Source organism: Sorghum bicolor, chromosome 10, assembly GCF_000003195.3.
Source record: "Sorghum bicolor cultivar BTx623 chromosome 10, Sorghum_bicolor_NCBIv3, whole genome shotgun sequence".
Lineage (NCBI taxonomy): Eukaryota > Viridiplantae > Streptophyta > Magnoliopsida > Poales > Poaceae > Sorghum > Sorghum bicolor.
Genome location: NC_012879.2, coordinates 22,658,532 through 22,670,732, shown reverse-complemented (window position 1 = coordinate 22,670,732; position 12,201 = coordinate 22,658,532). Strand labels below are relative to the sequence as shown.

Sequence of the window (12,201 nt, the reverse complement as noted above, 5' to 3'; positions counted from 1 at the left end):
ACGGTGCCTTGGTCATGGTGTTTTTAGTAGGTGTCGCAGCTTGATTGGTCCTTAGCTTTGCTGGAGCCACTGCTACCTTGTACGGCTTTTGCTGAGTTGGATGTCCTGTGCTTCTTTTCTGTGAAGGTAGAAAACTAGCACCCGGGGTAGGAGGACGATACTGCTGACGTCCTGCCACTGGTGCCCTAGACTAGGACGATCCAGATTCGAAAGCCCTCTTACATGACTTGGATGCACTATAGTTGTTGTTATTCTTCTCTTGAGTTAGACAGTCACTGATGTAGGCATTGAAAGTAGCACGGGTCACTGTACCCATGGTCTTTAGCATCTTCGTTATTAAGCCCCTCTAGAAACTAGCAATCTTCTTAGCATCTGTGCTAACAAACTCCAGAGCGTATCGAGCAAGATTGTTAAAAGCATGCAAATATTCTTTCACAGTCTTGGTTCCCTGAGACAGCTTCATGAATTCTCCAATCTTCATCTCCACCACACCCGGAGGAATATAATTTCCCTGGAAAGCAGTGGTGAAGCGGTTCCAGGTGATCGGGGTCCCCTCTAGATGGGTGGTACGATGATGGGACCACTATATCCCAGCAGGTCCATGCAACTGATGCACTGTGTACTCTACCTTGAGCTCTTCGGTCAGCCGAAGGAGACAGAACTTCTGCTCCATGGTGTTAATCCATTCATCCGCCTCAAGCGGTTCCACGGCCTCTTTAAAGATTGGTGGTTTTGTGTCCATGAAGTCCTTGAAAGAGCTATACTGGTTCACTTTGCGACCGCCCTGGTTATCCCCATGGCGGATGTTGTTGGCGATGTTGCGTAGGGCAGCTTCCATGTTTTGCTGCATTTGCTCCATGTTTCGTTTGCTCCCTAGAAACTGTGCGAAAAACACGTCCGCAGTGTACGGAGGAGGTGGTGGTGGGGGTGGTGATGGTGCTCTTTCCTCATTCCTACGAGCCCCACCTCCGGAGGAACCTTCTCCAGCACCGGGGTTGCGGTTACCCCTGCCATGCGTTTGCACCATCTGCATGCGTCAACGATAGGCAGTCGTTAGGAGTTGCCATCAACCGGTAGACATATGTAAAATCGTGCCACACTGAATTTACTGATGAGAATAAATCCACACAATAAACAGAGGCACAATAATTCATCATCCACACACAACATCACTAACTGATTACTTAACATTTAGCCAACAGGGTTCGCATACATAAAAATTGCCAGCATACATACACTAGACTTTCAGCGTCAAAACAACTCAACACATAAAGTCTTACACATTCAAGATCCAACAGATTGCAAACACATGTCATGCAACAACAAGAGCAAAAGAAGAAGGACTAGCTCTAAAGCCCTAGCATCTACTCGCTATGGTCGCTGTCCATGCCGGAACCTTCCTCGTCCTCATCTCCACTAGCGGCTGCCTCCATCTCTGGGTCCTCATCCATCTTATCCTCAGAGTCTAACTCAGCTGCTCCAGGTTGGTGGTAAGGATGGAGCTAGTTATGTAGCTGGTGGATCTCCTCATGCAGGTTCTCATAGTACTCCTCAGCATTAGCTAGCTGCTGCTCAAGCTCCAGCTATCGAGCCCTTAGGGTGTCCTCCTCGTGCCAGGCTTAATTCCTCTGACCAAGCACATGAACTAGCATGCGCTCACAGTTCATGTGAGCTGTGGTCACCCTGTCCCTTTGCTCTCTCACTGCTAGCAGATCCTGACTCAGCACACTATTCTGCTGGACTGCCTGGTCCATTTCTAGAGTCACACGGGCCAACTCTGCCTGCAGCCTCTCAACCTCACATGGAACTCGACGGCCCTCGCCTCGAACTTCAGCACATCGACGCTGAATCCTCCGGCATCGCACGAGTGGTTCTTCAACTCAGGTGCTACCTCACACATGACATCCCAGTCCTCCTCTCTTTCACATACTTTCTTTCTGTGGTATCTTATTCCTTCATCTATTGTTGTCGATAATGGTTCTACACATCTAGTTACTGCCACTGCTTCGACAGAGTTATCTCCTAATTTGCGTCTTAATAATGTTCTTGTGTCTCCATGACTTATTAAGAACCTCATCTCTGTCCGCCAATTTACTATCGACAATAATTGTTCTATGGAATTTGACCCCGCTGGCTGTTCTGTGAAGGCACTTCCCTCTCGGTCCGAGATCGTCAGGTGCAATAGCTCTGGGCCGCTGTACCCACTACGTCTACCACCAGCACACTCCCTTGTTGCTCACGCTCCATCTCCACTATGGCATCGACGTCTCGACCCCGGTCATGAGGCGTTATCCAAGCTTGCATCTAGTACTTCGTGTCAGATTTTAGATTGTTCATACTTATGTCATGCTTGTCAGTTAGGGCGTCATGTTTGTCTGCCCTTTCATGCGTCCACCTCTCGTGCGTCTAATAAGTTTGATCTCATACATTGTGACTTATGGACATCTCCAGTTGTTAGCATTTCTGGTTACAAATATTATTTGGTCATTCTTGATGATTGCACTCACTACTTGTGGACATTTCCTCTGCATCTTAAATCTGACACTTTCAGCACGCTCACTCACTTCATCGCCCATGCCTCCACCCAATTCGGTGCCCATGTCAAGGCTGTCCAATGTGACAACGGGAAAGAGTTTGACAACTCTAGTACCCGCCACTTCTTCCTCACGCAAGGCATCCATCTTCGCATGTCTTGCCCTTACACCTCGTCTAAAAACGGTAAAGCCGAACACATTATTCACTCTATCAATAATGTTATTCACTCCCTGCTTTTTCAGGCTTCTATGCCTCCCTCCTATTGGGTGGAGGCTCTCTCCACAGCGACAGGTTTGCTTAACATTTTGCCTACCAAGACTCTACAGTTCTCCACACCTCACCTAGTATTGTTTGGTACACCACCCACATACAATCATCTTCGAGTCTTTGGTTGCAAGTGTTATCCCAACTTGTCTGCCACCGCTCCTCACAAACTCTCACCTAGTTCTGCCCTGTGTGTCTTTCTACGTTACTCCCCTCACCACACTACAAGAATCCTGTGATTTTTTGACTTTCTATTTATGTCATTACATATGAAAATAATGTCACAACATAAGAGTTGTGACAATTAGTTGACAAAAAACTATATGTCAAAAAATCACTGTCATAAACGGATCATGTGACATCTGTATATTCTTTGTCATAAGGTATGGCATTGGTTATTTGTCATAATATTTGAGACCTCGCCACATGGCAAAATGCCACGTAAGATGAAAATCTGACGTGGTGATGACATGGCACAAAAAAATAAATGTCATAACATCACAATTCAGCAAATACAGCCCATACATCACAGAAATAGCCCATACATCATAGAATATTATCTCCATATCACTAGTCTTACAATTCAAAAATCTGCTACTCGAACACAGCAAGACATCACAATAATTTCACTCTAATAGTCCTACAATTCAAGAAACTATTGTCTCAAATTTGCATAACAATAGCAACACAATAGCAGCAACACAATAGCGTAACAGTAACAACAACAGCTCATAACAACAGCAACACAACAGTCCAGCTGATCCCATCTGAGCAGCTTGCAGTTCACCGTAAAGATCATTCACACGAGCAGTCATTTTAGCAACCTTGATATTTTTCTTCTTTGTTGTGAGCTGCATACCAATATTCTGAAGAAATGTTGAATTCGGCAGAACATGAGCTACAGCCTCAAGTGCGCGTCTTTGGAGCTTGTCCTTCTATTTGTTGAGCAAGATATGCCTCCATGTTAGCCTAGCAACAATAACACCAGAAAAATTAAGATATGTGCAAATATATTTATTTTCCGTTTGGTATAAAGATCTGTCCAAACAATGGAGTTTTTCATCATAGCAAGAAATAAGTAAAAATGATAGTAAAAATGCAGTTATAGTATAATAATTCTCTATGATGCATTCTACAAAGAGGAAACAAGCATAACACATACATGAGTTAAGCACTTGGTAACAGACTATGCACTACTTCACATAACACAGGTGCAAGGACAAATCAAATTTCTAGTTTGAGCACCAAATCATCATTAAGAAAATTAATCCATCAAGCTTATTCAAACAGGGTGTAATAAAAACAATTAATTCCAAGGCACAAGTTGCTCTATAGAGCAGTCAATAGTGATTGGCCACTCAGTTGCTCCTGGACCTGCAAGCATGGAAGCAAACCATGGACTCACTGATATGCTTAAGGTAATTTTAAATGATCCATAGAAACAATCAGCTAATAAGCAGTTTACAACATAATTAGAGTTCAAAATCGTATGATTTACAATACCAAAAAGTAAATTGAGTAGCTAGAACCACAAAAAAAACATGGTTGAGGTCACTTGCATGAGCTGCAATGTACTAGAATAGGCACACTGTAATGTATAAATGTCATCTATATCTCAAGTCCCTTTCCAAATTACAGTTATCATTAAGCTTCAAATTATCATTCTGTTGTCAATGATCATTAAGCTTCGAACCCTCAACATGCATGTGTTCCAGCCTCTAATAGAAAAAAAAGAGAGAATATAATAAGCAAAATTTATAAGAGAAATTAAAAATAAGTGTATAATATTTAGACGTCGTACAATGATTGGTTAGGTGGTAAAGCTAGCTCCAAGCCTCCAAGCAAGCCAATGGCTTGATTCATGGTTCTATATATGTGTGGCGGATCACCTTTAATTTTTTTAATAAAAAAACATTTTACTACCTATGTGCGCACACATCGTGCAGCTAGTCTCAGCACTTGTAGTATTGAGTCGGACACCTATACTTTAACTGGTTGAATCACTTCTGCTTTGCACAAAGTTTTCGATTCGTTTGGCTAGCTAGCTAGCCTCTCCATTCCTTCATGACCCGACCAGGGGTTGAATTGTTTCATTTTCAATTTTTCTTCAGAATTGACGTTTAACTAATGAGCAGGCAAAAGTAATTAGATTTTATTCAGAACTAGAACCGTGGCCTAATAATAGCAAGATCCCCAATAGATCTATAACTAGATATCCAACACAAGACCCATTCGGATGTAAAATGTTTGGTTAGTCATAGAGAGAATTGGACTTATACCATCCGTGCGGCGCTTGTACAAGTTGCGCTCCATCTGGAAGTCGCAGTTCTTGGTGCCTAGATGGACTTTGGCTGCGAGCATCATCTGGATGTCCTGCTCCCACTGGGACAGCGCCCGCGCGCCCCCGCCTGCCGATGCCGCTGCTATCGTCGTCTCGCCGCCGCCGCCGCCAAAGTTTAGGGTTTCTGACGGCTGCGCTGTGCGCTAGAGAGCTGGGACAGGGAGGTGGCGGCGCTCGGTGGAGGAGGGGCTCGTCTGGGACCTAGGTCTCCCATGATATATGTTCTGCAGGCCTTGTTTTGGACCTTGTAGAATGTAGGCCCACCACTACTGTTCTGGCCCATGTACGCGTCGCTCAGACCTTGTTTTGGACTTCGCCTCTCTCTCTCACCTTCACATCAGCAAGGAGAAACATGCATGCTTGTACAGACTCCAACACCAACCAGCAAAGCAAAGGAACCAAACACCCAATCTACATAGACTACCCACAATGCCTTGTTAATCTCGATGCTTTACTGTAAGTAGGACCCAAAGTTAAGGTACATAAAAGATCAGGCTGAGAAAAATATAGGGAAAAATAGCAAAAAAAGAAAAAAATAACCCATGTCGAAATTAGACATGCCAACATGGACAAGAGTATTTTAAATATTTCTAAAAATATTTTTTGACACCCAACCTATGTCAATTTTTTTTGACATTTATAAATTAGGCCTCATGACATAGTGAATATTGTCATACTATGGAATTATAATAGTTCTATGACATTTATTATGACATCCAACTTTTTTATGTCACTAGGTCAAAATGTCTATTACAGAATGTCATAATCTGGATAATATAATGACATCACGGTCTATTGTCATACTAAATATGTCAAAAAATCATACATTTCTTGTAGTGCCACAAAGGATACCGATGCCTTGACCTCTCCTCCAACAGAGTCATCATATCTCGGCACGTCATCTTCGATGAAACGGCCTTCCCTTTTGCCGAGGAACATGGTCCCACTGCCCCAGCGGACCTTGACTTTCTTGATGCCACTGATGTTACTAATGATGTGCCCGCTCCGATTGGATCGTTGCATAAGTTTTTGACTGCACGAACATCACCCGCTGACTCTAGCTCTGCTAGCGCCCCTGCCAGTCCCTCTATGACTGTGCCTGTTGTGCTCACGCCCGACTTGGAGTCTACCGATGATCCACCGGCACCCGCGCTCTACATCCTGCCTACGCTGCGGGTGCCGGGGGCTCCTACCGCGCCATGCGCGGCCACCGGGACTACTTCTCCAGCACCTGCAGGCGCCCCCATTACTGCTGGACGTCCCGTCTGCACTTCATGCAGGCTCGACGTCGCCCGCGCCCTCCCCAGCACCTGTTCAGGTGCCCCGCGGACCCCCAGCTAGGTTCCTGCCTCTTCGTCCGGCGCATCAGTTCGTCCACTACTACACGCGTCAGCCTCCTCCACCACCTGCGACCCCCACTGCATCACCTGCGGCCCCGGCCGCACCGCCTGCGGCTCCGGTCGCACCGCTACCCAAGGGTGTTGTTTCTGTTCCACCGGTCACCAATCAGTACGCCATGGGCACGCGCTCGAAGAGTGGATTTCGGTTGCCTACTGCCTATCGTGCCACATCCCTCTCCCCAGTGCCGAAGACTGTCCGTAGCGCTCTTGTCGACCCCAACTGGCGAGCGGCTATGGAAGAAGAACAACATGCCCTGCTGCAGAACAACACCTGGGATCTTGTTCCTTGCCCTCCGCGAGCCAACATCGTCGATGGCAAGTGGATCTTCAAGCACAAGTTCCAGTCTGATGGGTCTCTTGAGTGGTACAAGGTGCATTGGGTTGTCCATGGTTTTACCCAGCGGCTTGGTATAGACTTTGATGAGACATTCAGTCCTGTGGTGAAGCCGGCTACTGTTCGCACGGTACTCTCCTTGGCCCTCTCTCGCAGCTGGCCGATCCATCAGCTTGATGTGAAGAACACCTTCCTTCATGGCACCCTGGCAGAAACAGTCTACTGCAAGCAGCCATCTGGGTTTGAAGATTCAGCTCACCCAGATTTTGTCTGCCTCCTGAAGAAGTCGCTCTATGGTCTCAAGCAGGCGCCCCGTGCATGGTACAGTCGGATGGCCTCTTACTTGCTATCTCTTGGGTTTGTTGAAGCCAAGTCAGACACCTCCCTATTTATTTACCGGCACGGATCCGACACAACATACCTGTTACTCTATGTGGATGACATTGCCCTCACTGCTTGCTCACCCGGTCTCCTTCGGCGCATCATCTCAGCCCTTCAGCGAGAGTTCGCCATGAAAGATCTTGGTGAATTGCATCACTTTCTTGGCATGCAAGTTCAGCGCAGTGGTGACGGTCTTTTCCTTTCTCAGCGACAGTACATGCTGGACATTCTTGACCGTGCAGGCATGACAGAGTGCAAGCCATGCTCCACTCCAGTTGACACCAATCCGAAGGTTGCTGCAGTTGACGGGCCCCTGTGTCTGATGCTACAGACTTCCGCAGCCTTGCTGGAGCTCTCCAGTACCTGACGTTCACCCACCCAGACATTGCGTACGCTGTTCAGCAGGTCTACTTTCACATGCATGACCCTCGTGAGCCTCATCTTGCTGCCTTAAAGCGGATTCTTCGCTATGTGTGAGGCACACTTCACTTTGGTCTCCTGCTGTGACCATCTACTTCGACTGATCTTGTTGTCTACACAGATGCTGACTGGACCGGTTGCCCAGACACATGCAGGTCCACCTCGGGCTATGCGGTGTTCCTTGGCGACAACCTTGTTTCCTGGTCCTCTAAGCGCCAGAACACGGTGTCAAAATCGAGTGCTGAAGCAGAGTATCGCGCGGTGGCCAATGGAGTTGCAGAGGCCACTTGGCTGTGCCAGCTTCTTCTGGAACTTCATTCCCCCTGCAGCACGCCACACTGGTGTATTGTGACAACATCAGTGCCTTCTACATGATCTCCAACCCAGTTCAGCATCAGCGAACTAAGCATATTGAGATTGATCTTCACTTCGTCTGGGAGCGAGTTGCTATCGGTGATCTTCGAGTTCTGCATGTTCCCACATCTTCACAATATGCAGATATCTTCACCAAAGGGCTGCCCACTTCAGTGTTCACAGAGTTTAGGTCCAGTCTAAACGTGCAAAGTGGCTGACGTTTCGACTGAGCGGGTGTGTTAGAATAGGCGTGCTCCTAGTCTATATTTAGACTACGATGCCCCTATGGCTGCATGTTAGTGTGTTACCTGGTCTTAGTGTACCGGATGTCTCCCATCACTTCTAGGCATGGAGACCGGGCACTACTGGCCAGGAGTGCTCCAGCACAACTATATGTACCTGCGTATAGTACTCTGGCAATATATCGACTTTCTCTCAATATGTTACACCCTGGATCGATAGCAATCATTATGTTGGCAAATATTAGCTACCCAGTTTGTAACTCTAGCATATCAGTGGCCTTGTTACCACTGATTTTGGGCTCCTAGCTTGGGGGAAAAGCTAATTAGCTGAACAGCCTTTAAGTATTCCTTTTCAGGGATGACTATAAGATTAAATTTCTGCACCATTCTTTTAGTTGTGAATTTGTGACCCTATCTGAGATTGGTGCACTTGCTGCTGTTGCTTTCCTTCATAGTAGATTAAGATTACACTTACAAATTGCCCCTGTTTCAGAACATATGCTTCCCGAGTTCATCTACTTTGGTTCCCCTGTGATACTAGCTGATGGTACGTTTGTTTTCCTATATATACTTTGGTACCCCTAGCAGTTCACTTTATTTACTAACTGGTTAAATTTTTGCAATTCTTTTAAGTACCCCAGTGTGACTGGAAATGCCACAAATTTGAGTTTGTCATTTGGTGCTGAAGAAACCTTCCTTTATGTTAATTGAGATGTTGGTAGTCTGTTATAAATTGATTGACTTGCCTCTTCTTTTTTCTTGGTAATGTGTTTCCTCTGACAACTGGTGAGATAAGGAAGGGAAATTTGGCTATAGCTGTATTTTGCCACAAGATGTAGCTTAATTGTTATTGTTCAGAGATGGTAATTTTTATAGCTCTGTGTTCTCTATTACAGATTAAGCTCAAGATCATCAGTGAGCTTGTCCTGATCATGCTTTCCATGTTTCGTTGTTTAACGAGTTGTGATGCAATATTGGCTGAGTTTATATCGATACACACCACTTTTGATCTATTTCTGCCATGTTAAAACTATTTTCCTCGACTGCTTGTCTGCTTGATGGTGTCCCAGATTGCTGGATGAATTCCTGTTCGGCATAGCAAGATGTGTAGAAGTTCTATGTAATTTGTGAATATCTTTTGGCATAAGATGAATCTGATATTTAATCATTGTTTTACAATCTTTCTTGTAGGGCGCCGTGAAGCATGCATTCTTTTGTAGTCAGTACTGAAGACATACCATGACACCATGGTTGGAGTAACAGAATATATAGTAGCAACATATATTATTACATCAATAAGGGAATCATCAATTCTTAGGTACCATGGTCATTTTTTTGTTGTGCATTAACTAAGTTCTCAGAGGTCAGTTTTTAGAAATATTGCCTAATAAGCACACTTTCTTTTTTTCCAGCATGAGAGAGCATTTGTTCAGAAATTCTCGGCAATTGAAATATACTATCAATGTTGCGTTCAGAACTGTCTACCTACATCTCCATGGTATGCACTTGCAATCCTCTGTCCTTTCCCTGCTTATTAGTAGAATATTGTGTTTGCCTGAATCCCTAAACTTTTCCTAGAAATGTTGCACAATTGATGACGAAACAGACCATCAACTCACTTATGCAAGAATGACATGCTAAATGAAATTTATGTAGTGATTGTGATTTAGAACAATTGCACGCAAGTGCTTGTAATGATTTATAAATAAACAAAGAAATCTGCTACTGCTACTGTATTATGTAAAATGTAAATAACCCAACATATTCAGTATTTCAGTGTTGGCTATTGAGATTCAGATATATTCAATGTACACTTCTTCTTAAATTAAAACAACAAATTAACAAAAGAATCATGTAGTTTCTTGTGCTATACAATCTGGAAAATTTTCTTTCCAGTTGCTCTGTCGATCTTGTTTTTGTTGAGTATTAGCTGTACTTATTATTCAAAGTGTAGGCTGGGGCAGAAGGAGCCATAGTTTGCTAATACTTGGGTATCCAACACACTGCTGCATCGTCTTCACATGGAGGTGAATTTAGTTCTTAGCTTCAAGCTTTAATTGTGCAAGCAGTTTTGCCGTGTTCTCTGTAGCAATCCTATGCATGCTATGATGAGATGCATCTGAATCTACTTCATTATATTATGTGATTATCATCTAAGTCTAGTGCAAACAAGTTGCCTTATATATAATTACGAACAAGTTGCCATGAACATACTTCTTACTGTGCTTGGTGATTATCATCTACTTGATTAACAAGACACAATTTGTTTTTTGACAAATGGTCTATACTCTAGCTCAATACCCTGTTCTATCAAATTTGGTATCATTTCTGTAAATTATTGTTGCTGCAGGGTACATTCCATTAAGCCCAGCAGCAGATAGCAAAACACATTGTCATTGTTGTAAGGTAGAAACTTGATGATATGGTCTTTTGATGGATAAACTTTTTACTTTTGATTGATTCTGCAAATTTATTTGCAAACCTGCTAGTCTTTAGTTTAAGATTCCAAATTGCTTGCTTTGTCGACTCCATGCTGTTGTCGCCAAAATAATAAAATTTCAGTTTACCTGATGCATATACCAATTGTTAATGATTCTTTTTAGGAGCAAGATGGAGTTTGAGTGGATTGATGGGATGATCAACATCAAGGCAACCTTTGCTGCAGTGTTACATAGCTCATTATATTTTGATGTGTTCAAACTAGCTACTGTGTGTTGGATACCTTATATGTTTTAGTTGTACGTGTGTTATTGGCTAAGTTTGACATTGGATGGTTTCATTAATGATTTGTACGAACAAAACATATTTTGATTTAATGAATGTCTAATTGCTACATTCATCATATATTGTTCGTCGTGCAATTATTGTTTGAAGCTACCAAACAAAGCATTGTAATATGGACTATTGGCGCAATCATTTGGTGTTGCAATATTTGCTATAACAAGTTAGCAATAAACAAACAGTGGAAAAAACCTCATACCAATGAAACAACGGGCATGGCAGTATAGTCTCCAGACTATAGCAACACAATAGTAAGTGTGGCGATAGAGGGCCTAAGTATAGTAACCAAGTGTTGATTGTGGCAATAGAGGGTCCAAGTATAGCAACCAAGTGCTGATCGTGGCAATAGAGACTTTCACATATTGCAACCAAACATTTGTCGTGGCAACAGGGTTTCATCTATAGTGCAACCACATATTTAGTGTGGCAATAAAGAGCCACCTCTAGCAACTAAATATTTGTTGTGGCAACAGAGAGGCCATCTATTGCAATGCAATTAAAGTGTGACAATAATGTCTGCTGCAACACCCATTGTCGTTGCTAGTACAACTATTACCACTCTTTGGGTATGTGGCAATAGGTATCTCTAGCAACAACAGGTGTGTTGTAACAGTTACTATTGCAACACCCACGATAGTTGCTTATAATATGGCTCGCAACACTATATGGCGTTGCAACAACACTCCATTGTGTTGCAATAGGAGAAAACTTATTGCAACACCAAAATGAACCGTTGTGCAAACTTTAGACCACGGTTACTATGGCAACACCTCCCAAAGAAAATTTTGTGTTGCAGTTTTGTCAATTGCAACCATTTTTGGCATATTGCAACACTTTTAGGTTGTTGCCTCATGGGTAAAACCTTGTAGTGTCCACGTCTACAAATTCCAGTGTTCCAATGCCGATGGGTTCAAGATAAACATGTCACTGTGGATAACTATGGCCAGAGAGTTCTTGACCTAAGTAAAGTAGGTTACAAAGATGATCTGTGGATCCTTGCTAACTGTGCCGCACAAGTCTTCTATGTGGAATAAATCCTTTCTAAGAGCATCCCCAACCATTTTGCAAATAGGCTTTGCATTCATGTATTTGCAAAAAAGTCTTTAAAACACCTATCCAATGGTTTGGCATTTAGACTTTGCAATTTTA

The 12,201-nt window shown here is 43.6% G+C and overlaps 1 long non-coding RNA gene across 1 annotated transcript; it reads left to right on the top strand.

Moving 5' to 3' along the window:
- Positions 9,469 to 10,297, top strand: LOC110430957. Its single transcript, XR_002448382.1, has 3 exons — positions 9,469 to 9,589; positions 9,684 to 9,769; positions 10,226 to 10,297. It is a non-coding gene; the product is annotated as an uncharacterized LOC110430957 (long non-coding RNA).